General features: G+C 36.3%; 1 protein-coding gene and 1 long non-coding RNA gene across 4 annotated transcripts in view; one reads left to right on the top strand and one right to left on the bottom strand.

The window, feature by feature from the left end:
• ZNF385D (zinc finger protein 385D) overlaps positions 1 to 24690 on the top strand; it is a 963288-nt gene that overhangs the window by 367501 nt on the left and 571097 nt on the right. The gene's annotated exons all lie outside the window — the stretch shown is intronic.
• LOC116273661 lies at positions 515 to 22428 on the bottom strand. The gene is made up of 4 exons (XR_004181981.1): positions 22280 to 22428; positions 14069 to 14144; positions 3450 to 3502; positions 515 to 544 (listed from the first exon to the last, which is right to left on the bottom strand). It is a non-coding gene; the product is annotated as an uncharacterized LOC116273661 (long non-coding RNA).

Here is a 24690-nt window from a genome sequence, read left to right as displayed (position 1 = left end):
ACACTTACATTCTCTCTTTTCCTCCATTTCTCTCTACTTCCTCTCCATATTATACTGTTTTTTTTTCCCCTGTAGATAGTTACATTAAAGAAAGTAGATTTTAAAAAATCACAGTTTTTTTTATTATTATACTTTAGGTTCTAGGGTACATGTGCACAACGTGCAGGTTTGTTACATATGTACACATGTGCCATGTTGGTGTGCTGCACCCATTAACTTGTCATTTACACTAGGTACATCTCCTAATGCTATCCCTCCCCACTCCCCGTGCCGCAAGACAGGCCCCAGTGTGTGATGTTCCCCACCCTGTGTACAAGTGTTCTCATTGTTCAATTCCCACCTATGAGTGAGAACATGCGGTGTTTGGTTTTCTGTCCTTGCGATAGTTTGCTCAGAATGATGGTTTCCAGCTTCTTCCATGTCCCCACAAAGGATGTGAACTCATCCTTTTTTATGGCTGCATAGTATTCTATGGTGTATATGTGCCACATTTTCTTAATCCAGTCTATAATTGATGAACATTTGGGTTGGTTCCAAGTCTTTGCTATTAAAAATAATCACAGTTTTTTTAAAAACTGTTCCTTTGATGGTCTCATTAAGAAATAAAGTTTAAATAACATTGGTTTAATCTCTCAAAAAACTATAATAGATTTGGTTTATATTTATATTTGTGGTTTGGAAACAAACTTGATTGCTGTCAGTTGACAAGGATGCCAGAATAAGGTATTGCTTAATTACTTGGACAGAGAAGCAATGAATTAATCGCTTCTTTTTTTCCAATAGAAATATGAATGAATGTGCTAATCCTCCTTACCCTTTGATGGAATAGACATCTTCATAACTAAGTTTAAGATTGTATTGTAAAGTTTTAGGGGGTTTTCTATTCTTGGCAAAGAAAATGACACTTTCCAGTATAAAATACTTTTGAATGAGAAGTAATTTTAAAAAATTTTTTATGTAAGTTGAAGTTGGAACAACTACAACTATGCTAACATAAGCTGAAAGGTCCGTGAGAAATAAATGTGTGACAGTGAGTGCTCACTCATTGAACTAATAATATAATAGATTATTCTATCAAAATATGAGTTTCAGGAGAGGTGACTGGATGGCACCCAGCATTTTTTTCTTCCACAAAGAAGGACCAAAACAGTAAGTCGACAACCACACTTTGAATAGAGCATCTGGGAGAGAACACTGAAATTTAGCCGAGAAGTGACAGGGAGCCTCTGCGGCATGGAAAAAGAGGGAAATAAAGCGGCCATCCCGGTCAGGGTTACTTGGAGCCGGGAGAAACTCCACTGCAGGGAAAAGGTAAATGAAATATACCCAGCAGTCCACATTCCTACCACCGACTCCTGCAATCCCAGCCAGGCAAGAGTCCCTTGATGCTTGTGGACCCTGAGACTAGTATAGGCAGCTACTGGGAGTCCACATGATGGCATTATTCCAGAGAAGTAGCTTGCGCTGGGTCCCACACACATGCTGAGTCCCAAGCAGCTGTAGCACAGCTCCATTTTGAGAGCCCAGCCTACCAGATTATATCCTACTCTTGGGTACAACAGCCCCTGGGCTTGCACCTCCCTGAGCTTTGCTTACATTCCCCTGTGTCCACCAGAAGGGTTGCAGCATCACGATGTCAGCTAGACCCAGTGGCGCAGCCAGGTCCCCAGCACTCTAGCCCACACAGTATCCTATACCCCAAGGTATAGGCAATGCAGCACACTGGGAAAGCTGCCCCTAGGACAAAGAGAGCCAAAGTGTATCCCCACTAGAGCTTCTCCTTGCCTGGGGCTGCTGACACTAAGAGCAAACTCTCCCTACCAACTAGCAGCAGGGGCTCTTTGCACCTGAATGTGCCTTCTGGCAATCTGGAGAATGGTCCTTTTGAGCACCATTCAGGGGATTGAGGACAAGCCACTCCTGCCTACCACTGTAACCCCCACTGCTTGAGCGTGTCATCTGGGGGAATGGGAATGGACTTGCCTCACCAACCAGAGCTGGCACTCACATGTATCATTAGAGGACCTGAAGAAAGACTTGCCCACCCACCATTGCCACCAGCACTCATGCACATCATCCAGGGACCTGGGGATTGACCCACCTCACTTACTGCCACCTACACCTGTGCACACCTTCAGGGGGCCTGGAGATCAGTCTGCTCAGCCTGCCAGTGCCCAAGCATTCATCTGATATCCTGGGGATAAGCTAGCCTAACTCACTGTAGCCTGTGCCCATGTTCACACTCAGGGGCCCTGAGGACAGCCCTGCCCCACCAGTTGCTCCCTTACCAGTGCCTGTGTGCATTGATGGGGGTCTGGGAATTGACCCACATGGCCTGTTGCCACTGGCACTTATGCATGCCTTCTGGGCCAACCTGACACACCTATACCATTGGCCCCTACCACAGATGCTACCTGGAGGCCTGAGGTCTGTCCTGGCCAACCCACTGCTGGCACCTCTGTGTTGTTGCCTAAGGGCCTGAAGGTTGGCTTATTGATGATACTGACATACATGATGTTATGCACACTGCCCAGGGTTCTGAGGACCTATCCACTTATTTGGCCCATTGCTGTCACTGCTGGCACCAAGAAAGTTGCCTGGAAGCAAGAGGATTGGCCTACCTGGATACACTAACATCACTGCACATGTATGCCATCTGAGGGCTCAAGTGTTTACACACCCAACCCACTGCTATTGCCACTAGTGCCCAATGACCAGCTGATCTAAAGTACTTACACATAGCCAACCCTCGCCACCGCCTCCACGAACAACTACAGCCTAAGGAATGGAGGAAATCATAGACACTATTGATGCATATTACAGCTGAAGAAATCATACTGAGACTACACTACCATGCCCATCCAAAATCAAAGCCAAAGCACCCTACATAATCAGCACTATGGATACATCTATAGTAAGAAGTCTTTCCCTATAAAAGCCAGTCCAGAAAATTGGGAGAAGTGACTTACGTCAGATATGCAGATATCAATGTAAGCACACAAGAAACATGAAAAAGCAAGCTAACATAACATCTTTGAAAGAACACAGTAATTCTCAAGCAACAGATTCCAATGAAAGAGAAACCTATGAAATGCCTAAAAATAATGTAAAATGGTGATCATAAGAAGCTCAGTGAGACACAATAGGATACAGATAAACAACACAAATAATTCAGAAAAACAATTCATGATCTGAATGAGAAATTCAACAAAGATATGATTTTTAAAACCCATAAATTCTGGAACTAAAGAATTCAATGAATAAAATTTAAAAGTACAATAGATAAGGTTTCCAGGATTAACACTTTAGCATAATCTCAATTTACCACTTTCCCTGTATCATATGTCCAATTTGCTGATGAATCCTGTTTAAGTAAACACAGTACATAAATCTATATGTATTTAATGACCCAACTAATATCAAATCCTACCGGATGTCCAGGAACAAACCTGTAGTCAAAGTTTGGTTTGTTTAGCTTCCTGCAGCAAGGAAAACCATATCCCTGTAAGAGAATTTAGAAGGATCTCAGTAAGAAAGTTTGTGAAGGGACTTTGTGTAGGTTTGGGCTTATGCTGAATGATTCTTAGAAGGGTCTTGGAAAGGAGAAGCCAACTCCAGATTAGGGACTGGTGAGGCAGAGCAGCTTAGCAGTTGGGCACCTTAATACCGACTAACTTCACTGAGGAGACATGATGAATGCTTGGTTTGGCATTGGCAAAAGGCAGAAATTATATAAAAAGGAGGTGTTGTTACTCATTTCTCAGCTGTGATATAACCATGGCGGAAACACTGAATCATTTTGTATGAGTAAGGACCCCGTATATGATCTTGACAGTGTCCCATGGGAAGCATTTCTTTTTCTCTGCTTCAAATGATCTGCAGGAATGTTTTTGTATTAGTAGGAAGGAACATTGCATTGTGATTACCAGCAAAGCTTAATTTTCATTTTCTCATGATACAGCTCTTTTAGAACAAAGTAATTCCACTAGATGTTTTTATTCATTTTTTAAAAGTGTTCCAGAGTACCTAGTCAACTACATTATTAATGATGAATTAATGCATAGTTTAATCAAACAGTGAAAAGTTGATTAAAATCCACAGTCAGTATGTTTTTGTGGGAAGTGATAGTTTAATGTGCTTATTAGACTTTTCACCATTTTGGTTGGATCCTATGGATCCAACAAATCATAAGATTATTTGTTTTCCAGTAGCTTATTAAAGAGAGAACAGAGAGAGAATCAATAATTTTACTGCAATGAAGTAAATTATCACAAAATGACATGTGCAGAGATCAGAGAAGGTAAGAAACTTTTTTAAAACAACTCAAGGAAACTTCCTGAATAGTGTTACAATTAAACTTGGGCTTGGAGTTTTGTAACATTCTGTTAAGGGAAACCCAAAATTTGCATGCAAGGAGGAGGCTGACAGACAGAGACAGATACAAATGTCAAAGTATTATTCACATGCTTTGTTTTCAATAGGTGATATTTTTTCCCTAACTACCACAGTGGAAATAAAAATACAAATTAAATCTACAGGAGACTTTTGTATCTGGCATGTTGATAAGAAAACTTTTAGAACAGATTCAGGATTGGCAAGGATGCAGCTAAATGAGCAAGCTCAAAAATTTCTGAAAGGAGAGAAAATTGCTATTCTATTCCTGTGGGTGATTTGGCAATTTGTGCTAAGGGTTTAGAAATGTTCAAATCCGTTAGCCTGGTGACTTCACTGCTTGGAATTTATACTAAGAAACTCATCAGCTATGCATACTAAGATTTACACATGAAGATTTTTATTGCAAATAATTCAAACTATCTAAGGGACTAGAAACAACATAAATATTTAACAAGACAGAAGAGAGTAAATCAATTATGAAACAGCCATAGACTAGAACACTTTAAAGCTATTAAAAAGCATGTTTGTGAAGAAAACGTAATGACTTGGGAACATGCTCATCATATTACATGGATAGCAATATAGTATAATAATGCGAACTTTAGCTTCAGAGAGACCTTTCTTGTCACATCTTCATCACAAACTATTAATATAGCCTGGGAAAGTGATTTTAAACTATTTCTTCCTCTTACTATGGAAAATAGGTTGATTGGTTTAACATTTAAAGAGCTTAGAGCTTAATAACTTGCACCATGGGAAGAGTTGAATACATGATAGCTGTGATGGATGATGATAATATAATTCGAAACTGCTGTTTTACTTCTAACTCACAGAAACGGTTATCCTACCTCCTCCAGCTGCTGTTATCTATTATTTGTATGTTTTCTTTCTTGTTTAACATAGATAATAGCTAGAGTGTGTTTGTATGCTTTGCCTGCAGAACAAATAGTGAAGGCTTTCAGATACCCACAGCTACTGGATACCTTCTAGGAGCTTTTCTGACCTTTGAGTTCTACTGGATATCTATCTTATGTGAAATTAGATATTATGTTGTCTGTTTGGCAATATTTATGGTATTGCTTGGTTAGAGTGGAGGTAAAAATGGCAGCTAATAACAATATAATGTACTGATTGCTGGGCATTATACATTTACACATAGGTTAACTCATTTAATTCTCACAGCAACTACATAAGGCAGGACTGTTATTCTCATTCCACAGATGAGCATGCTAAAGAGAATAGTTTGCTAACCTAAATTCACATAGGTAGTTAATAGATAAGCCAAGATTTAAGCCCAGGTGGTCTGCTCTGGAGTAAATAATTCATCAAAATACTGTCTTTTAAAAAGATTGGAGTGTAAAATCCATGCGGGCATGCACTATAAGTCACTCATATATCACTGAAATTCCACTTCTTACCACTGTGACGGGTAAAAGTGACAACCTCAATAAATCTTGCCCAAAGCATGACTGACTGACCCAACAGTGAAGAGGATGGACATTTCATGTTCCAAATGCAATCTGGAGCATGAAGCAATCCTGATAATCATTCTACAGCTGCCCTTTACCTCCTAGGCTCTTAGGACAAGTATTTACTGTTGAGGAGGTGCCATAATACAGTTCTTTGTCTTATTAGCTGTCGTGTTAGAGCATTCTTATTTGTGGTGGAAACGTTTTGCCCACCATTTGACCAGTGATTTCCAATAATGGAAATAACACAAAATAGTAAGATTACTTCCAAATTGGTTCTTCTTATTTTAGCTGCATAATTACCACAGTTGTATCAAACACACGCATACATACCCCAAATGTTTGCTAACAAAACAAATGTGTGTGTTTTTTTTCCAGTTTATACTTAGAAAATTCACGGCTTTGTGGTGGCATGTGGCTATAGATCTGAAAGCTGAGAGCATGATTTTGGCTCTTGTTTTCTGTTTGCTTGACTGAATAGTTTATTATAACTACAATTTTAAAATTCCAGAAACATGAAACGATCTTTGCCAGAAGTACAACTGCTTTCCATCTAAAATGCCAGCATTTCAGTGTGTCTTGCAACATTTTAATTAGTTTGCTTATGGAACCAAACACATGCATAAAACACTGACAGCAAAGGAAAGTCTCCCTCACCATAATTAGTTTTTGCAAAGGATCACTTACATTTTCATAATTATTCGAATGTTTTTGTACCGGGAATTTTACATTTTAAATGGATAATTATACTTCCATAAAAAATCACTGCAAATTGGAAGCTTTAATACACCATTCTAATTGTTGGTACAGTGCACTGTTGGTATTGCCATTAGATCACACATTTGTTGTTTAGAAAGATAGATTTGCTGTATCAACCCGTTAAATGTGAGTTATTGCCAGAAGATTTGCTGTCCTTTCATGTAGCATTCTGTTTTCAAAGGAAATCCAAGCTATACAGGTTTTAATAGTTAAAGAAGTTCAGAATTTTCCCATCTGAGTTAGCAATAAGTGTTTCAGCTCATAAAATTTTTCTGTAGACGTTGTAGAAATAGGCTGAGCTCTCTACAAAGAAGGTAAGGGAAAGACTCAAGATTTCTGTAACTAAATTAGAGTCAATTGATAATTTTATATATTACTACTAGTATCACTGTGCCAGATAGATTTATTATTTAGAGAAAGTTATAATTTATAGCATATACATTATATATTAAGTACAAATATAATTACTGATAATTATATATTTATATAACATAATAGAAATACATATTAACTCTTAAAAGTAATTTTAAGTAATAGAAATGAGCATGAGTGGAAACAATGATCTTCTCTGACCTTATCACCCTGATAAAGGCACAGGCAATATCACGAGCTCTTGCTAGGAAGTTAGGTAAGTTCATACCCTGGTAAGATAGAAAATGTAGCATGATTTCTAACTTTGGATTTGTGAAGAGTTCCTTTTTGCTCCCAAATAACTACTGATGTTGACCAAGGCTTTGCTAGATGTAATCATGAGAAGAAGAAAGTATTACATTTATGCCAGTGCCAATAAACCCCTAAGATGACAGTGCAATTGCACTGGCAAATCAGGATTTTTAGCTTGGAGATTCTTCTTTTCAAAGAAAATAAGCATCCTATAACCATTGCTCAGACCTGACATATCCTCACAAATTTTTTTTTAAAAAGATAATTTGACAAAGGCCCTGTGAAACAATAACAGAATCTGAATTTGCAGTCAGGGTAAAATGTTCCTTTTAAAAATTATTTCCCATTTAATATTTGTCTTTAAAGCTAAAATAAAACAGATAGGTGGAAATTGTTGTGTTTGGGTGCTGGAAATGTTACACATAAAGCTTTGTGTTAAATCAGGCGCACATGTGAAAGCTCCAGGGAGCCTAGAAACAGAAATAAATTCTCACTCAATAGCTTGGCATATATCATCAACAGACATGTGAAAGTGGCACAGGTTGTGCCAAAAAAGATAGTAAGTTATCAGGAAGATAATTTTGTGTAACCTGGGTCAGTTGAAGCATTTTAATTCACTTAAATGAGGAGAACATTTGAAAGTAATTACATACTTACAGACTGGATGGTTTGGCTGTCCTTTTTTTATTGTGGAAAGAAAACATGATGTCATAAGAACATGCATCCAGTGTTTCCAAGGATAAGAATAAAATAGCTTTTTGTATTTAGTGTTGTGTAAGACATTTAAAGCCTATTTCATCATTTATTCAAATATTTGTTCCAAGTCCAAAACCGACATACCTTTCGAGAGAATGATAATCATTTGCTAATAATTATCTTTTACATGTCTAAACCAAGCCACAACCCACAAATAATTAGTTTCCAACTGTTGCATCAGAACATTGTATCAGAAAATCATAACTGTATTCCTGTGTAATTTGGAGAATGGCAAATTTGGAAAATAATAAGCATATTCTAGAAATGTATCCTAGGAGACCAAAGTCCAGTCCAAACTAGTTTATTATAACTACAAGTTTAAAAAATTGTAGTTGTAAGAAACAAGTTGGTTGAGCTTTGTTATGTAAGGTTGAACCACGACCATTCCTACAGAAACAATTCTAAAAACTTGAGGAGGAGGGACTCCTCACCAATTCATTCTATGAGGCCAACATCATCTTGATACCCAAACCTGGCAAAGACACAACAAAAAAAAGAAAACTTCAGCCCAATATCCTTGATGAACATCAGTGTAAAAATCCTCAGCAAAATCCTCAGCAAAAAAACCAAATTCAGCAGCACATCAAAAAGCTAATCCACTATGATCAAGTAGGCTTCATCCCCGGAAGGCAAGTTGGTTCGACATACACAAATCAATAAATGTGATCCATCACAAAAACGGAACTAAAGACAAAAAACCACATGATTATCTCAATAGATGCAAAAAAAGGCTTTTGATAAAATTCGACATCTCTTCATGTTAAAAACTCTAATTAATCTAGGTGTAGAAGAAACCTCAAAATAATAAGGCCATCTATGACAAACTCACAGTCAACATTATACTGAATAGGCAAAAGCTAGCAGCATTCCCCTTGAATACCAGCTCAAGACAAGTATACTCTCTCTCACCACTTTTTTTCAACACAGTATTGGAAGTCCTAACCAGAGCAAACAGGAAAGAGAAAGGAATAAAGGGCTTCCGAATAGGAAGAGAGGAAGTTAAACTATTTCTGTTTGCAGACAACATGATTCCATACCTAGAAAACCTCACAGTCTAAGCCCAAAAGCTCCTCCCACTGATAAACAACTTTAGCAAAGTTGCAGGATACAAAGTCAATGTACGAAACTCACTTAGCATTCCTAGACACCAACAACAGGCAAACCAAGAGCCTGATCAGAAAGAAAGGCAATTCTACTTACAATTGCCAGAAAAAGAATAAAATACCTAGAAATACAGCTAACCAGGGAGGTGAAAGATCTCTACAATGAGAATTACAAAATATTGCTCAAAGAAGTAAGAGAAGACACAAACAAATGGAAAGAAAATCCCATGCTCATGAATAGAAAGAATCAATATAATTAAAATGGCTATACTGCCCAAAGCAATTTACAAATTCAACGCTATTCTTATCAAACTACTGGTGATGTTCTTCACAGAATTAAAAAAAAAAAAACTATTTTAAAATTCAAATGGAACCAAAAAAGAGCCCAAATAACCAAGGCAATCCTAGACACAAAGAACAAAGCTGTAGGCATCATGTTACCTGACTTCAAACTATACTACAAGGCTACAGTAACCAAAACAGCATGGTACTAGTACAAAAACAGGCACATAAACCAATGGAAAAGGATAGAAAGCCCAGAAATAAGGCCACATATCTATGAACATCTGATCATCAACAAAGCTGACAAAAATGAGCAATGGTGAAAAGACTTCTTATTCAATAAATGGTGCTGGGGAAACTGGCTATCCATAAGCAGATGATTGAAGCTGAACTCCTTCCATACACCATACAAAAATATCAGGTCAAGATGAATTGAAGACTTAAATGTAAAAACCCTAGAAGACAACCTAGGCAATACCACCCTGGACATAGGAATGGGCAAAGATTTTATGACAAAGACACCAAAAGCAATTGCAGCAAAAGCAGAAGTTGAAAAGTGGGATCTAATTGTTAAGAGCGTCTGCACAGCAAAAGAAACTATCAACAGGATAGACAACCTACAGAATGAGAGGACATTTTTGCAAACTATGCATCTGACAAAGGTCTAACAACCAGCATCTATAAGGAACTTAAAAATTTGCAAGAGAAAAACAGCCTCATTTAAAAGTGGTCAGACATGAACAGACACTTCTTAAAAGAAGACACGCATGCAGCCATCCAACAAGCATATTGAAAAAAATCTCAGTATCACTGATCATTAGAGAAATGCAAATCAAAACCACAATGAGTTACCATCTTATACCAGTCAGAATGGCTATTATTAAAAAGTCAAAAAGTAACAGATGCTGGTGAGTTTGCAGAAAAATGGAAGCACTTATAGCCTGTTGGCGGGAGAGTAAATTACTTCAACCATGTGGAAAGCAGTATAGTGATTCCTCTAAGAGCTAAAAGTACAACTATCATTCAACCCAGCAGTCCCATTAGTACATTATACCCAGAGGGAATAGAATTATTCTCTCCCTAATAAAGACACGTGCATGAATGTTCAGAACAACACTATTCTAATATAGCAAAGACATGGAATCCAAACTAAATGCTGTAAAGACAAGATTGGATGAAAATGTGAATTTTATGTATACCATGGAATGCTATACAACCATAAAGAAAAAAAAAAGGAATTAGATCATCTCTTTTGCAGGAACATATATGGAACTGGAGGCTATTAGCCTTAGCAGACTAACTGAAGAACAGAAAACCAAATATTACATGTTCTCACTTATAAGTAGGAGCCAAATTATAAGAACTTATGAACACAAAAAAGGAAACAACAGACACCAGGGTCTAGTTGAGGGGGGAAGAAAGAGGAGGGAGAGGAACAGAAAAGATAACTATTAGATACTGGGATTAATATCTGGATGATGAAATAGTATGTATAACAAACCCCTGGGACATGTGTTTATGTAACAAAATTTTCATATGGACCTCCAAACCTAAAATAAAAGTTAAAAAGGAAGGTTGAACCATATGACTGATATGTGATCTACAAAATCAGCAATTTCATGTGGTTCATTCCAAGAGTAGTTGTGTTTTATAAGTTCATATGACACTGTTTTTCACTTCAACTCTGCTATTGCTCATTATCTACATTAGTACATTGCATTATTGTCTACTTTTATGTAATAAATTTCCCTAAAGTTTAGTAGCTTAAAACAACAAAAATTTATGTCACAGTTTCCATGAGTCAGGAATTCAAAAGTGACTTAGCTGGGTTGTTCTAGTTCAAGGTTTCTTGTGAAGTTACAGTTAAGTTATTGGACAGAGCTGAAGTTAACTGAAAGCTTGACTGGGGCTGGAGGATCTACTTACAAGGTGGCTCATTCACATGCCCAGAAAGTTACTGTACGTTGTTGGCAAGAGGCCTTAGTAGTTCCTTGCCCCAAGAGCCTCTCTATAAGGCTGCTTTAATAACCCCACAATATGGCAGCTAGCTTCACCTAGAAAAGGATCAAAGAAGTAAAAAGGAAGTCTACCATTTTGCTCAGATATCACAATGCTTTTTTTGACCTAGTCTTGAAAGTCAGACAGCATCACTTCTACCATAGTTTGTACACTAGAAATGAGTCACTGAGTCCAGCCCCTAAGCAAGAAGAGGGAGAATTAGGTTACACCTTTTGAAGAGAGGAGAATCAAAGAATTTTAAAGCCACCACAAGAGCAATAGTTACTCTCTATGCAAACATATGTGACCAGTGCTCACACAATGTTTTGAAGCACAAGTTCATTTGGCGAAGGCAAGACACATATTTTTGCATCCTGGTGCTCTCTTTCTCTACTTATCTCCTCTTACTTCCAGTCTTTCTGCAAAAACTTCATTCTTCTCTCTTTCTTTTATCAGCATCTCTGCTGAGATACAATATCTGAAAAGTAGTAGTCTTTATTATTTGCCATTTCAAGGACCTATGAGACAAACGTACTTGAACCTTGTAAAAAGGTAAATGTTTAATGAAGTGAGGCAGGAGTTTTATTCCAGCTCTATTTATATTAAACTTTAAATCCACACATTTTGTGAAAAACTAGCCCAACAATTTGTTAGGGGAAAACTTACTTATTGTGAGCCAGCGTAACTGAGTTGTGGTTTCAGCTTAGTTGCTAACTAGCTGTCAAATATTGGATAAAAAGTTCAATCTCACACCTCAGTTTTTCTTATGTCTACAGTGGGTTACCTATAAGATTTTATTTAATGAAAAAATAGTATATGGTTATGATTAATTCTATTAATCATATATTAATATATAATATAATTATATAATTGTATCAATCATATTAATCATAATTATATGAATAATATATTATGTACATATTATGTACATACTATTTCATAATCCGGATATTAATCCCAGTATCCAATAGTTATCTTTTCTGTTCCTCTCCCTCGTCTTTCTTCCCCCCCAACTAGACCCTGGTGTCTGTTGTTTCCTTTTTTGTGTTCATAAGTTCTTATAATTTGGCTCCCACTTACAAGTGAGAACATGTAATATTTGGTTTCTGTTCTTTCAGTTAGTCTGCTAAAAGGCTAATAGCCTCTAGTTCCATCTATGTTCCTACAAAGAGAGATGATCTAATTCTTTTTTTTATGGTTATAGCATTCCATGGTATACATACCACATTTTCTTTATCCAATCTGTCTTTAATAGGCATTTAGTTTGATTCCATGTCTTTGCTATGTGAATAGTGCTGTACTGAACATTCATGTGCACGTGTCTTTATGAGAGAATAATTTCTATTCCTCTGGGTATAATGTACTAATGGGACTGCTGGGTTGAATGATAGTTGTACTTTTAGCTCTTAGAGGAATCACTATACTGCTTTCCACATGGTTGAAGTAATTTACACTCCCACCAACAGGCTATAAGTGTTTCCATTTTTCTGCAAACTCACCAGCATCTGTTACTTTTTGACTTTTTAATAATAGTCATTCTGACCGGTATAAGATGGTAACTCATTGTGGTTTTGATTTGCATTTCTCTAATGATCAGTGATACTGAGATTTTTTTCAATATGCTTGTTGGATGACTGCATGCCTGTCTACATGATATGTACATAATATAATAGCACAGAATTTTGTGGGGTTTTCCCCCCTTCTGTTTGGTGCAGTTATACAGGGCAATAACAAAATACCCCATGGCCCCCCATATCCTCCTTTTTAAAAATGTTTGGACCCAGCGAAGACTATTCTACAGGCAAATGATTTATTAACTGTGTATCATTTGGTCAGGGTGACCATTGAAAAAATATTGGCATGTACTGGAGACAGTCACAACTGTTTTCTATTGTGCTAAGTATCATCATGTCCATTGAGTGGGCTTTTGGAGCTGGTGAGCCTGAATTCCGGAAGCTGTATACTGAGCAAATAAGCTTTCACACTTAAAGTTCCAATTTTAGATATTAATATGAAGAAAATATGTTTCGTTTTTTCATGGATTTTACTTTTCTTGGGAAAAGTATACTTTTTTAATGTTGAATATTTGTGAATATTTTTATACAGTCAAGATCACCTATGCAGGAAACATTTGTCATAATACCGAGCACCTAAACATGCCTTTCACGTACCATCTAGCCTTGTTCCCCAAGAAGGCTTTTCAAGGTGTTAATTTGCCAATTTGCTTAAAAATGTAAATTTGATTAAATTTACAGTGAGCTATCTAGAGACACAGACATAATAGAAATGTCTTGTACTCATAAGAGAGTAATTAAATAAGAACACATATGGAAAATTTTACTAATATCAGGCCTGGTCTGGAGACAAAAGCCAAATCTGATTACAAACATATGTCTCAGATCACAGACAAACTTCTAAGCTCTGAGACAATTTAGCAATAACTTAAGTCACATCAGAACACACACATCCTAATCTACTTTTGCCAATGATGGCATAGTTCCTGGGTTTTCTCCCCCTTAAAGCAAAAATAAATAATTAAAAAGCAAAGGCAAAACACGTAGCATATCTAGTATTCCACAATATTGGCCATAATTTAGATCATACCAGTAACAGACAGACAGCAAACATTCATTTAGTACTTACTCTTTAACAAGAGCCTGATTGGTGAATGTACATTTGCAACAAAGTAAGAAACAATGCTGCTCTCAAGAAGCTGAATCTAGAATTAAGAGATTACAATAAATATTTAAAAAAGCAGCATAAAAGGTTTCAAAGATATCCTACCTCTGGAGATGATTAATAAAAACACAAAACAGAGCAGGGTAAAAATAATTTAAGTGTTTCTCTATCTGGAAAAGAAGGCTGGTCTGATTTATTATTTATTTACAAATTCTATAGTAGTGTCATTATTAATATCTAGTGTATCTTATTCTTGCCTTAGGCTATACCAACTATCTCCAGGTCTGCTGAACGAAAAGCAGAGGACAGAATTGGTGGGGCAGTGTCTTTGCCCTTAAACAGCCTCCATTCTGCTCGTTTCTCCAAAGATGTACAGAGCTATTGAATCAACTTTTTTGTTTGTTTGTTTTCCTTTTATTAGAGACAGGGTTTTGCTCTGTTGCCCAAGCTAGAGTGCAGTGGTGTGATCATGGCCCACCGTAACCTCCAATTGCTGGGCTCAAGTGATTCTCTTGCTTCAGCCTCCTGAGTAACTGAGACCATAGACAGCCCCACCATGCCTGGTTAATTATTATTATGATTATTTATATATATATATATATATTTAGAGATGGAGTTTTCATGTGTTACCCAGGATCATCTCCAGCTCCTGTCCTCAAGCAATCTTCCCACTATGGCCTCAAAAACAGCTGGGATTTCAGTCATCAGCCACCACAGCAGGCCCTGAGTAGTCTTTTAGGTAGACCTGCAAACACAGTTCCCACCCCATCTTTTATTACTGTTTTACATCTTTGAACTTCTCTCCCTTGATTAATTCTTTGCATCTCTTGAAAGCCAAATATAACCACTATTCAAAGGAACTTTATTATCTGTGGAACCCCCCAAACAATCACCGTCATACTCAAGCTTTATTTTTAAAAAAAAATGTTAATTGAAATGTAGTATGTGTATATAAAAGCACACAAACACAAATCATAAGTGTACAGTTCAATGGATTCCCACAAAGTAAACATATCTGTGTGACTACCATTGGGTCAAATAATAGAATATTACCAACACCCCTAGCAGCCCCCACAATGCTGTCCCTTGGAAATCAATCTTCCTCTAATAATAATCATAGATTAGTTCCACCTAATACTGAGTTTTATTTAAATGGCATCATGCAACATGTACTCTTTTGTACCTGGTTTGTTTCGTACAATATCATGTTTGAATTATTCATCAATGTTGTTATATGTAGCAGTGGTTTATTATTATTATTATTATTATTATTATTATTATTATTATCATTTTCCTGAGACGGAGTCTTGCTCTGTGGCCTAGGCTGATGTGCAGTGGCACAATCTGGGCTCACTGCAACCTCCGCCTCCCAGGTTCAAGCAGTTCTCCTGCCTCAGCCTCCCAAGTAGCTGGGATTACAGGCATGCAACACAAGCAGCTAATTTTTGTATTTTTTTAACAGAGATGGAGTTTCATCATGTTGGCCAGGTTGTTCTCGAACTCCTGACCTCATGATCCGCCCGCCTTGGCCTCCCGAAGTGCTGAGATTACAGGCGTGAGCCACCTGCCCAGCTGGTTTATTATTTCTCAGTGCAAAATTGTTTTCCATTATATGAATGTACCAAAATATATTTACCCATTCTGGGGTTGATGGAAAGTTTGGGGCTGTTATAAATAACACAACCATAGGCAATGTAGCACATGTTTTTGGTGATTATCTGTTACATATAGTGTGTCTACTGTACTCTTCTGTGTATTTCCTCTTACAGTCTAGATATTTTCTTTTGATCTGTCTTCGAGGTCATTTATCTTGAGCTGCATCCCTCTATCATACTATGAATTTTAGTTATTGTATTGTTTCAATTCAAAATTCTCCATGTGATCATCCTCTTATAATTCTCCACTTGGTCATTTGTTTGAAGATACTAATCAAAACTTTTAAATTTGTTTTCTTATTACTGTAGTATTTGTGTCACATGTGGATATGTTTCTGTTGCCTATTGTTTCTTCTGATGCTATTAATATCTCTAAAAAAAATTTGCTTTCATTACCAGTCTTCTGAATGAGAAATTTTAGTGATAATTTAACGTATCCTCTCGCAGGCCAAAAAGAGCTATATTACTCAAATCTGATCAGATCTTGAAATGACTTACTGCAGCTTCAGTAAGGTTCAGGATACCTCTAATTTTCCCAATATACATGGTGCATCCCTCAAGGTGTCCTAATCAGAGCTTTAGTGTTTGCTAGGGCCATTCTTCCTTGAACGCACTGAAGTAGAAGTCTGGTCTCCCTAGAACTGTGGAAATGCTGAAAACTTCATATTACCCTTCAAGTATGTTTGGCTTCTTTCAACACACTTGATGCTTGGCTCGTTTGCATCTTGTCCTGTGTAGTTAATCACATGACTCAATGGAAGAACAGGTATTGATTGCCAATCTCACTTTAATTTTGTTTTAAATTTTCATGGGTACATAGTAGGTATGTGTGTGTATATATATGTGTGTGTGTGTGTGTGTGTGTGTATATATATATATATATATATATATATATATATATATGTAGTAGGTACACAGTAGGTAGATAGTAGGTATATACATATTTCATGGGTACATAGTAGGTACATAGTAGGTATATATGTTCGTGGGTACGTAGTGGGAACATGAGGTATTTTGTAAAAATCACATGAAGGCAAATGGGGCATCTATTACCTCAAACATTTATCCTTTATTTGTGTTACAACCAAATTATATGCTTTTGGTTATTTTAAAGTGTACAATAAATCATTATTGACTGTAGTCACCTTGTTGTCCTATCAAATACTAGATCTTATTCATTCTATCTAATCATATTTTTGAACCCATTAATTATTCCCATCCTCACTACCCTTTCCAACCTCTGGTAACCATGATTTTACTCTCTCTCTCCATGAGTTCCATTGTTTTAATTTTTAGCTTCCACAAATAAGTGAGAACATAGGAAGTTTATCTTGCTGTGCCTAGCTTGTTTCATTTAACATATCTTCCAGTTCCATCCATGTTGTTGTAAAGGACAGGATATTATATTTATGGCTGAATAGTACTCCATTGTGTATATATACATTTTCTTTATCAATTTGTCTGTTGATGGACACTTAGGTTGCTTCCAAATATTGGCAGAGCAGTGCTGCAACAAACTATGGAAGTGCAGATATCTCTTCAATATACTGATTTTCTCTCTTTTGGGTATATACCTAGCAGTGGTATTGCTGAATTGTATGGCAGTTCTCTTTTTAGTGTTTTTGAGGGACTGCCAAACTGTTCTTTATAGTGGTTGTACTGATTTCATTTCCACCAACAATGTTCAAGGGTTCCCGTTTCTCCTCTTCCTTGCCAGAATTTGTTATTGCCTGTCTTTTGGACAAAAGCCTTTTAACTGGGATGAGATGATATCTCATTGTAACTGGGATTTGCATTTCTCTGATAATCAGTGATGTTGTGCCACTTTTATATCCTTGTTTGCCATTCGTATGCCTTCTTTTGAGAAATGTCTACTTAGATCTTTGCCATTTTTAATTGGATTAGATTTTTTTTTTATTGAGTTGTTTGAGTTCCTTATATATTCTGGTTAGTAATCCCTTGTCAGATGGATAGCTTGAAAATATTTACTTCCATTCTGTGGGTTGTTTCTTCAATTTGTTGATTGTATCCTTTGCTGTGCAGGAGCTATTCACTTGATGTGAACCCATTTGTCCATTTTTGCTTTGGTTGCCTGTGCTTGTAGAGTATTACTCAAGAAATCTTTGCCCAGACCAGTGTCCTGGAGAGTTTTTCCAATTTTTTCTTAGTAGTTTCTTAGTTTAAGATCTTAGATTTAAGTGTTCAATCCATTTTGGTTTGATCGTTGTATATGGTAGGAGGTGGGGGTCTAGTTTCATTCTTCTGTATATGCATATCTAGTTTTCCCAGCACCACTTATTGAAGATATTGTCCTTTCCCCAATGTATATTCTTGGCACCTTTGTTGAAAATAAGTTCACTGTAGATGTATGGAGCTATTATTGGGTTGTCTATTCCTGGTCTATATGTCTGTTTATATGCTGGTACCACACTGTTTTCCTTACATTATCTCTGTTGCATAATTTGGAGTCAGGTAATGTGATTCCTCAAGTTTTGTTCTTTTTGCTCAGGATAGCTTTGTCTATTCTGGGACTTTTGCAGTTCCATATAAATTTTAGGATTATGTTTTCTATTTCTGTGAAGAATGTTACTGGTATTTTGATAGGCATTTATTTAATATATAGATTGCTTTGAGTAATATATACATTTTTAACGATATTTATTCTATCAATCCATGAACATAGAATATCTTTTCATATTTTTGACCTCTTCAATTTCTTACATCAATGTTTTATAGTTTTCATTGTAGAGATCTTTCACTTTTTTATTTTATTCCTAGATATTTAATTTTAATTGTAGCTGTTATAAATGAGATTACTTTTTTGATACATTTTTCAGATAGTTTAGTGTTGTCATATAGAAATGGTACTGATTTTTGCATGTTGATATTGTATCCTGCAACTTTACTGAATTTGCTTATCAGTTCTAATAGTTTTCTGTCTTTAGGTTTTTCCAAATATAAAATCATATCATCTGCAAACAAGGATAATTTTACTTCTTTCTTTTTCCTTTCCAATTTAAATGCCCTTTATTTCTTTCTTTTGTCCTATTGGTCTAGCTAGTACTTCCAGTACTATGTTGAATAACAGTGGTGAAAGTGGGCATCCTTGTCTCATCCCAGATCTTAGAGGAAAAGCTGTCAGTTTTTCCTTATTCAATATGATACTAGCTGTGAGTCTGTCATATATGACTTCTATTATGTTGAAGTATGTTCCTTTTATATCCAGGTTTCTGAGAGTTTTTACTATGAAGGAATGTTAAAGTTTAGCAAATTTTTTTAGCATCAAGTGCAATTATTATATGGTTGTTGTTCTTCATTCTGCTGATATATCACATTGATTGACTTCTGTATATTCAACCATTCTTGCATCCCTGGAAAAAAAATCCAACTTGGTCATGATGAATGATTTTTTTAATGTGTCGTTGAATTTGGTTGTTTGGTATTTTGTTGAGGACATTTGTGTCAATGTTCATCAGGGATATTGACCTGTTACTTTCTTTTTCCTTTGAGGTGTTTTCTGGTTTTATTATCAGTGTAATACTGATCTCATATAATGAGTTTGGAAGTATTCCCTCTCCCCTTTTCGGAATAGTTTGATTAAAATTGTTATTGGTTCTTTTTCAAATCTTTGGTAAAATTCAGCAGTGAAGCCCTTGGGTCCTAGCCTGTTCTTTGCTGGGAGACTTTCTTATTATGACTTTGATCACATTACTTGTTATTCATTTATTCAGGTTTTGGATTTCTTTACAGTTCAATCTTAGTAGATTGTGTGTCTAGGAATTTATCTATTTAAGTTTTCCAATTTATTGGCATATGGTTGCTCAGAGTGGCTTCTAATCATCCTTTGAATTTTTGTGGTATTAGTTGTAATGTCCCTTTTTCATCTCTAACATTGTTTATTTAGATCCTTTTTGTTTTTTTCTTAGTCTAGTTAAAGCTTATCAACTTTCTTTATAATTTCAAAGAAACGACTTTTCATTTTGTTCATCTTTTGTATTGTTTTAGCCTTTCAATTTCATTTGTTTCTGCTCTGATGTTTATTATTCCTGTTCTTGTAACTTGTGGTTGATTTGATTTGTTCTTGATTTTCTACTTCTCTAAAATATACCATTAGGTTGTTTATTTGAAGTTTTAACACTTTTTATATAGGCACTTATGACTATAAACTTTCCTTTTAGTACTGCTTTTGCTGTGTCCTGTAGGTTTTTGTATGTTGTATTTCCATTTTTATTTGTTTCAAGAACTTATTACATTTTCTTCTTAATTTTTTCATTGACCCACTGGTCATTCAGGACCATATTGTTTAATTTCCATGTATTTGTATACTTTCCAAGTGATTGCTAGCCTTATTCCGTTGTAGTCAAATAAGATACTTGATATAATTTCTTTTTTTGAAATTTTTAAGAATTTTTTTTTTTTGTCCTATTACATGGTCTATCCTTGAGAATGATTCATATGCTGAGGGAAAGAATGTATATTCTGCAACCATTGGATGAAAATAATAAATATGTATTAGGTCCATTTATTCTTACTGCAGATCAAGTTCAATTTTTCTTTGCTGATTTTCTTTCTAAGTGGTATTTCCATTCCTGAAAATGGATGTTGAAATCTCCAACAATTATTGTATTGGGATCTACCTCTCTTGATAACTCTGATAATATTTGCTTTATATATCTGGGTGTCCCAGTGTTGGATGCATATATATTTACAGTTGTTATATCTCCTTGTTGAATTGACCCCTTTATCATTATATATAGTGACTTTCTCTGTCTCATAGTTTTTGTTTTTAAATCTATTTTGTCTAATATAAGTATAGTCACTCCTGCTCTTTTTTTGGCTTCCAGTGGCATGAAATATCTTTTTCCATCCCTTTATTTTCAGTTTATACGTATCTTTATAGGTGAAATGTGTTTCTTGTAGGCATCAGATTATTGGGTCTTATTTTTTTATCCATTCCTCTAGTCTGTGTCTTTTGATTTGAGAGTTTAGTCTGTTTACATTAAATGCTATTATTGATAAGTAAGGACTTACTCTTGCCATTTTTTCATTTTTTTATTTTTATTTTTTGGCCTTCTCTTTCTTCCCTCTTTCCTTTTTGTCTTCCTTTTAGTGAAGGTGATTTTCTCTAGTGGTACATTTTCATCTTTTATTTTTATTCTTGTGTATCCATTATGTTTTTTGATTTGAAGTTACCATGAAACTTTCAGGTAATATCTTATAACCCATAATTTTAAACTGATGACAACTTAACATTTATTGCATAAACAAACAAAAACCAAGCAAGTAAATTGAAAACTAATAAAAAACCCACACTTTAAACTTCATCATTCTACTTTTAAACTTTCTGTTTTTTCCATTTATTTGTTATGCTATGGCTTAAGCTGTTGTAGTTATTATTTTTGCTAGGTTCATCTTTTAGTCTTTCTATTCTAGGTACGAGTAGTTTATACACCACAATTATATAACAAATGTTTGTTATAATATTGTTTTTTCTATGTACTTACCATTGCAAGTGAGTTTTGTACCTTCACATGATTTCCTATTATTCACTAATGTCTTTTTCTTTCAAACTGAAGAGCTCCCTTTAGTATTTCTTATAGGACAGGTCTGGTGTTGATGAAATCCCTCAGCTTTTGATTGTGTGGAAAATTATTTCTTTCTCCTTTGTGTTTGAAGAACATTTTTACTGGATACATTATTCTAAGATGAAAGGTGTTTTGTTGTTGTTGTTGTTGTTGTGCACTTTAAATATGTCCTGACACTCTCTCCTATAAGGTTTTCACTGGAAATTCTACTGCCAGACTTATTGAAGCTCCATTGCATGTTGTTTATTTTCTCTTGCTCCTTGTAGGATCCTTTCTTTATATTTATCTTTAGGAGTTTGATTATTAAATGCCTTGAGGTAGTCTTCTTTGGGTTAAATCTTCTTGGTGTTCTATAAACTTCTTGTACTTAGATATTGATGTCTTTCTCTAGGTTTGGAAAGTTCTTCGTTATGTTTTTGAATAATCTTTCTACCTCAATTTCTCTCTCTCTCTCTGTCTACTCTTTAAGGCCAATAACTCCTAGATTTGGCCCTTTGAGGCTGTTTTCTGGGTTTTCCAGGCATGTTTCATTGTTTTTCATTTTTTTTCTTTTGTGTCTTTTTACTGTATATTTTCAAAAAGCCTGTATTCAAGTTCACTATTTATTTATTTTGCTTGATCAATTCTGCTAAGAGACCCTAATGCATTTTACAGCATGTCAATTGCATTTTCTGCTTGATTATTTTAAATTACTTTAATCTATTTGTTAAGTTTATCTAATAGGATTCTGAATTCCTTCTCTGAATTATCTTAAATTTCTCTGAGTTTCCTCAAAACAGCTATTTTGAATTATTAGTCACATATATCTGTGTCTCTGGGTTTGGTCACTCATGCCTATTTAGTTCATTTGGTGAAGTCATGTTTTCCTGGGTGGTTTTAATGCTTGTCAATGTTACTGGTGTCAGAGCATTGAAGAATTATGTATTTATTCTTACCTTCATAGTTCAGCTTATTTGTACCTGTCCTTCTTGGGAAGCATTTCCAAGTATTCAGATGGTCTTGGGTGCTGTAATGTAAATCTTTCATCACCGCAGCCATATTTAGGGGACACCCAAGCTCAATAACACAGTAGCTCTTGCAGACGTGTGGAGGTACTGGCTTGGTGGTCTTGCGTAAAATCTGGAAGAGTTCCCTGGAATACGAGGCAGAGACTCTTGTTCTGCTCCCTTACTTTCACCCAAACAAATGGAGTTTCTATTCCTTTCTGAGCTGTCTGGAGCTGAGACAAGGGTGACACAGGTACCCCTGAAGCCACCACCACCACTGGAACTATGCTGAGTTAGACCCAAAGCCAGCATAGCACTGAGTCCTACCCAAGGCCTGTGGTGACTACTGCCTGGCTACTGCCTATGTTCACTCAAAGCCCAAGGACCCTACAATAAGCAGATAGTGAATCCAGCCAGCTTTGTTTCCTTCTCTTCAGGATGATGAGTTTCCCTGGCACCTAAAGCAAGCATAGCTCTGAGTTTCACCCAAGGTCCACAGCAAGTACTGCCTGGCTACCACTGCTGATTATTTAGGGCCCAAGAGCTCTTTAATCATTAGGTGATGAATGCTGCTAGGACTTGGCCCTTTGCTTCAAGACAGTGGGTTCCTTTCTGGTCCAGGGTGTGTCTAGAAATATAATATAACAGTTAGGGCCTGAAATGGGTATTGAAGATGCAAGACAAAGTCCTCTTTACTCTCTCCTCTCCTCACGCAGAAGGAATGGGGTTCTAGGACCTGCGAGTTCTTCTACCTGGGGCTGGGGGAGGGATGGCTCAAGTACTCCCTTGGCTTCCTACGCTGATGTCTCACTAGCTCATGTGTATCTCAAGTCCACTGACTCTGAACACAGCACAGCACCTGGACTTGCCCAGGAATTGGAGTCCTTGTGGCCTAGACTGCCTTTTAAGTTTATTTAGAACCCCAGAGCCCTTTAGCCCATGGTGGAGGGTCTTGCTAAAACTCATATTCAGACTGCTGAGATGGTTAATTTTCCTCTGGCTATGGCTGGTCTAAATGCTCCCTCCGTGGTGGCATTGGCTGTGTTCTACCCGATGTTGCTTTCCGCTTTGACTGGGCAGCACTGAGTTGCAATGCGACGTCCCACAATCGCTTCCCTCTCCCTCCCTCAAGCACATAGATGCTCTCTCTGCACCATACACCCACAGCTGGGGGGTAATGAAGGGGTGGTGTAAGCAATTGAAGACTTTCTTTCCTACCTACTTCAGTGTCTCCTTAAATGATGTTAAAGCTACCCACTTTAGTGTCTCTTTCCTTGCATGATGTTAAGACCAGATACTGTGATTGCTCACCTGATTTTTGGTTCTTATGATGGTGTTTTTATGTGGATAGTTGATCAATTTGGTGCTCCTGTATAGGGGATAATCACGGGAGGCTTCTGTTCAACCATCGTACTCCACCTTCCTCCCAATGTCTTTTTGGAACCTCATTTGCCATTGGAATTTTGGTCGCTTAAGTCCTAAATGCCTTGGCAGTTCAGAACTCCAGTTGTTTATTTCCCTAGCCCTGTGAAATCAATGAAAGCTCTTCTCTGTGTTGGGAATCTTAAGAGCCCCTCTAACTACCTTAGTCATATCTCATCATATGTCAAAAATTAGTAAGTGACCCAAGGAAGAAGCCAATGGACAGAAAATGTAGCTCTCCTCCATAAGCTTTCCTTCTCTCTAGGAACTGGCCCTTTAGGACCAGCTGCTTTAGCAGCTCTCTAGTGATTTGAGATCCGTTGTTTAAAATTTCATCAAGATATTTAATTCTTAACAGGATTATTGTTCTGCCATAAAATAATCCAAAATACCTGGAAGTAGAAGTTCCAGACTTGAATTTTTATTTATTCAATTTTTTAAAATAAATGCTTAAGTGGCATTAGGATAAAGCTGCTGCCAACATATAAGACAGTAAATTTTGGGGGAAAAATTATCTTGATTATCAAATTTTAAGAAATTTGAGGAGAAAAGACCAGAAATTATTTACTTCCCCAGGACTGAAATAAATAAAAAGAGATTAAACAGTGCTAAAGCTAAACAAATGCTTAAAATAATGACCATTACATCCATCTAGATTATGTATTTTACAATACCCACTTTTCACAAGTTAAAGGTAAACATTTTCTTTGTAGATCAAACAATGTATGGAATTTTTCACTATTATTTGAAATAACAGTCTTTACAGATTTTATGTGTGTTCTTTTAGAATTTTTTTCATATTTGTATGCTGTAACACACACAAAACTCATAAATCCATATGCATGTGCATGCACACTTATTCTAAAAAATTAGAAGTAAATCTGCCAGGCCAGGGACTGTGGCTCAAGCCCACAAGCCCAGCACTATAATCCCTATAA

The sequence above is a fragment of the Papio anubis genome, chromosome 2 (genome assembly GCF_008728515.1).
Source record: "Papio anubis isolate 15944 chromosome 2, Panubis1.0, whole genome shotgun sequence".
NCBI classification, from domain to species: domain Eukaryota; kingdom Metazoa; phylum Chordata; class Mammalia; order Primates; family Cercopithecidae; genus Papio; species Papio anubis.
The sequence above is the reverse complement of the archived record's forward strand: the minus strand, read 5'-3'. Positions and strand labels throughout refer to the sequence as shown.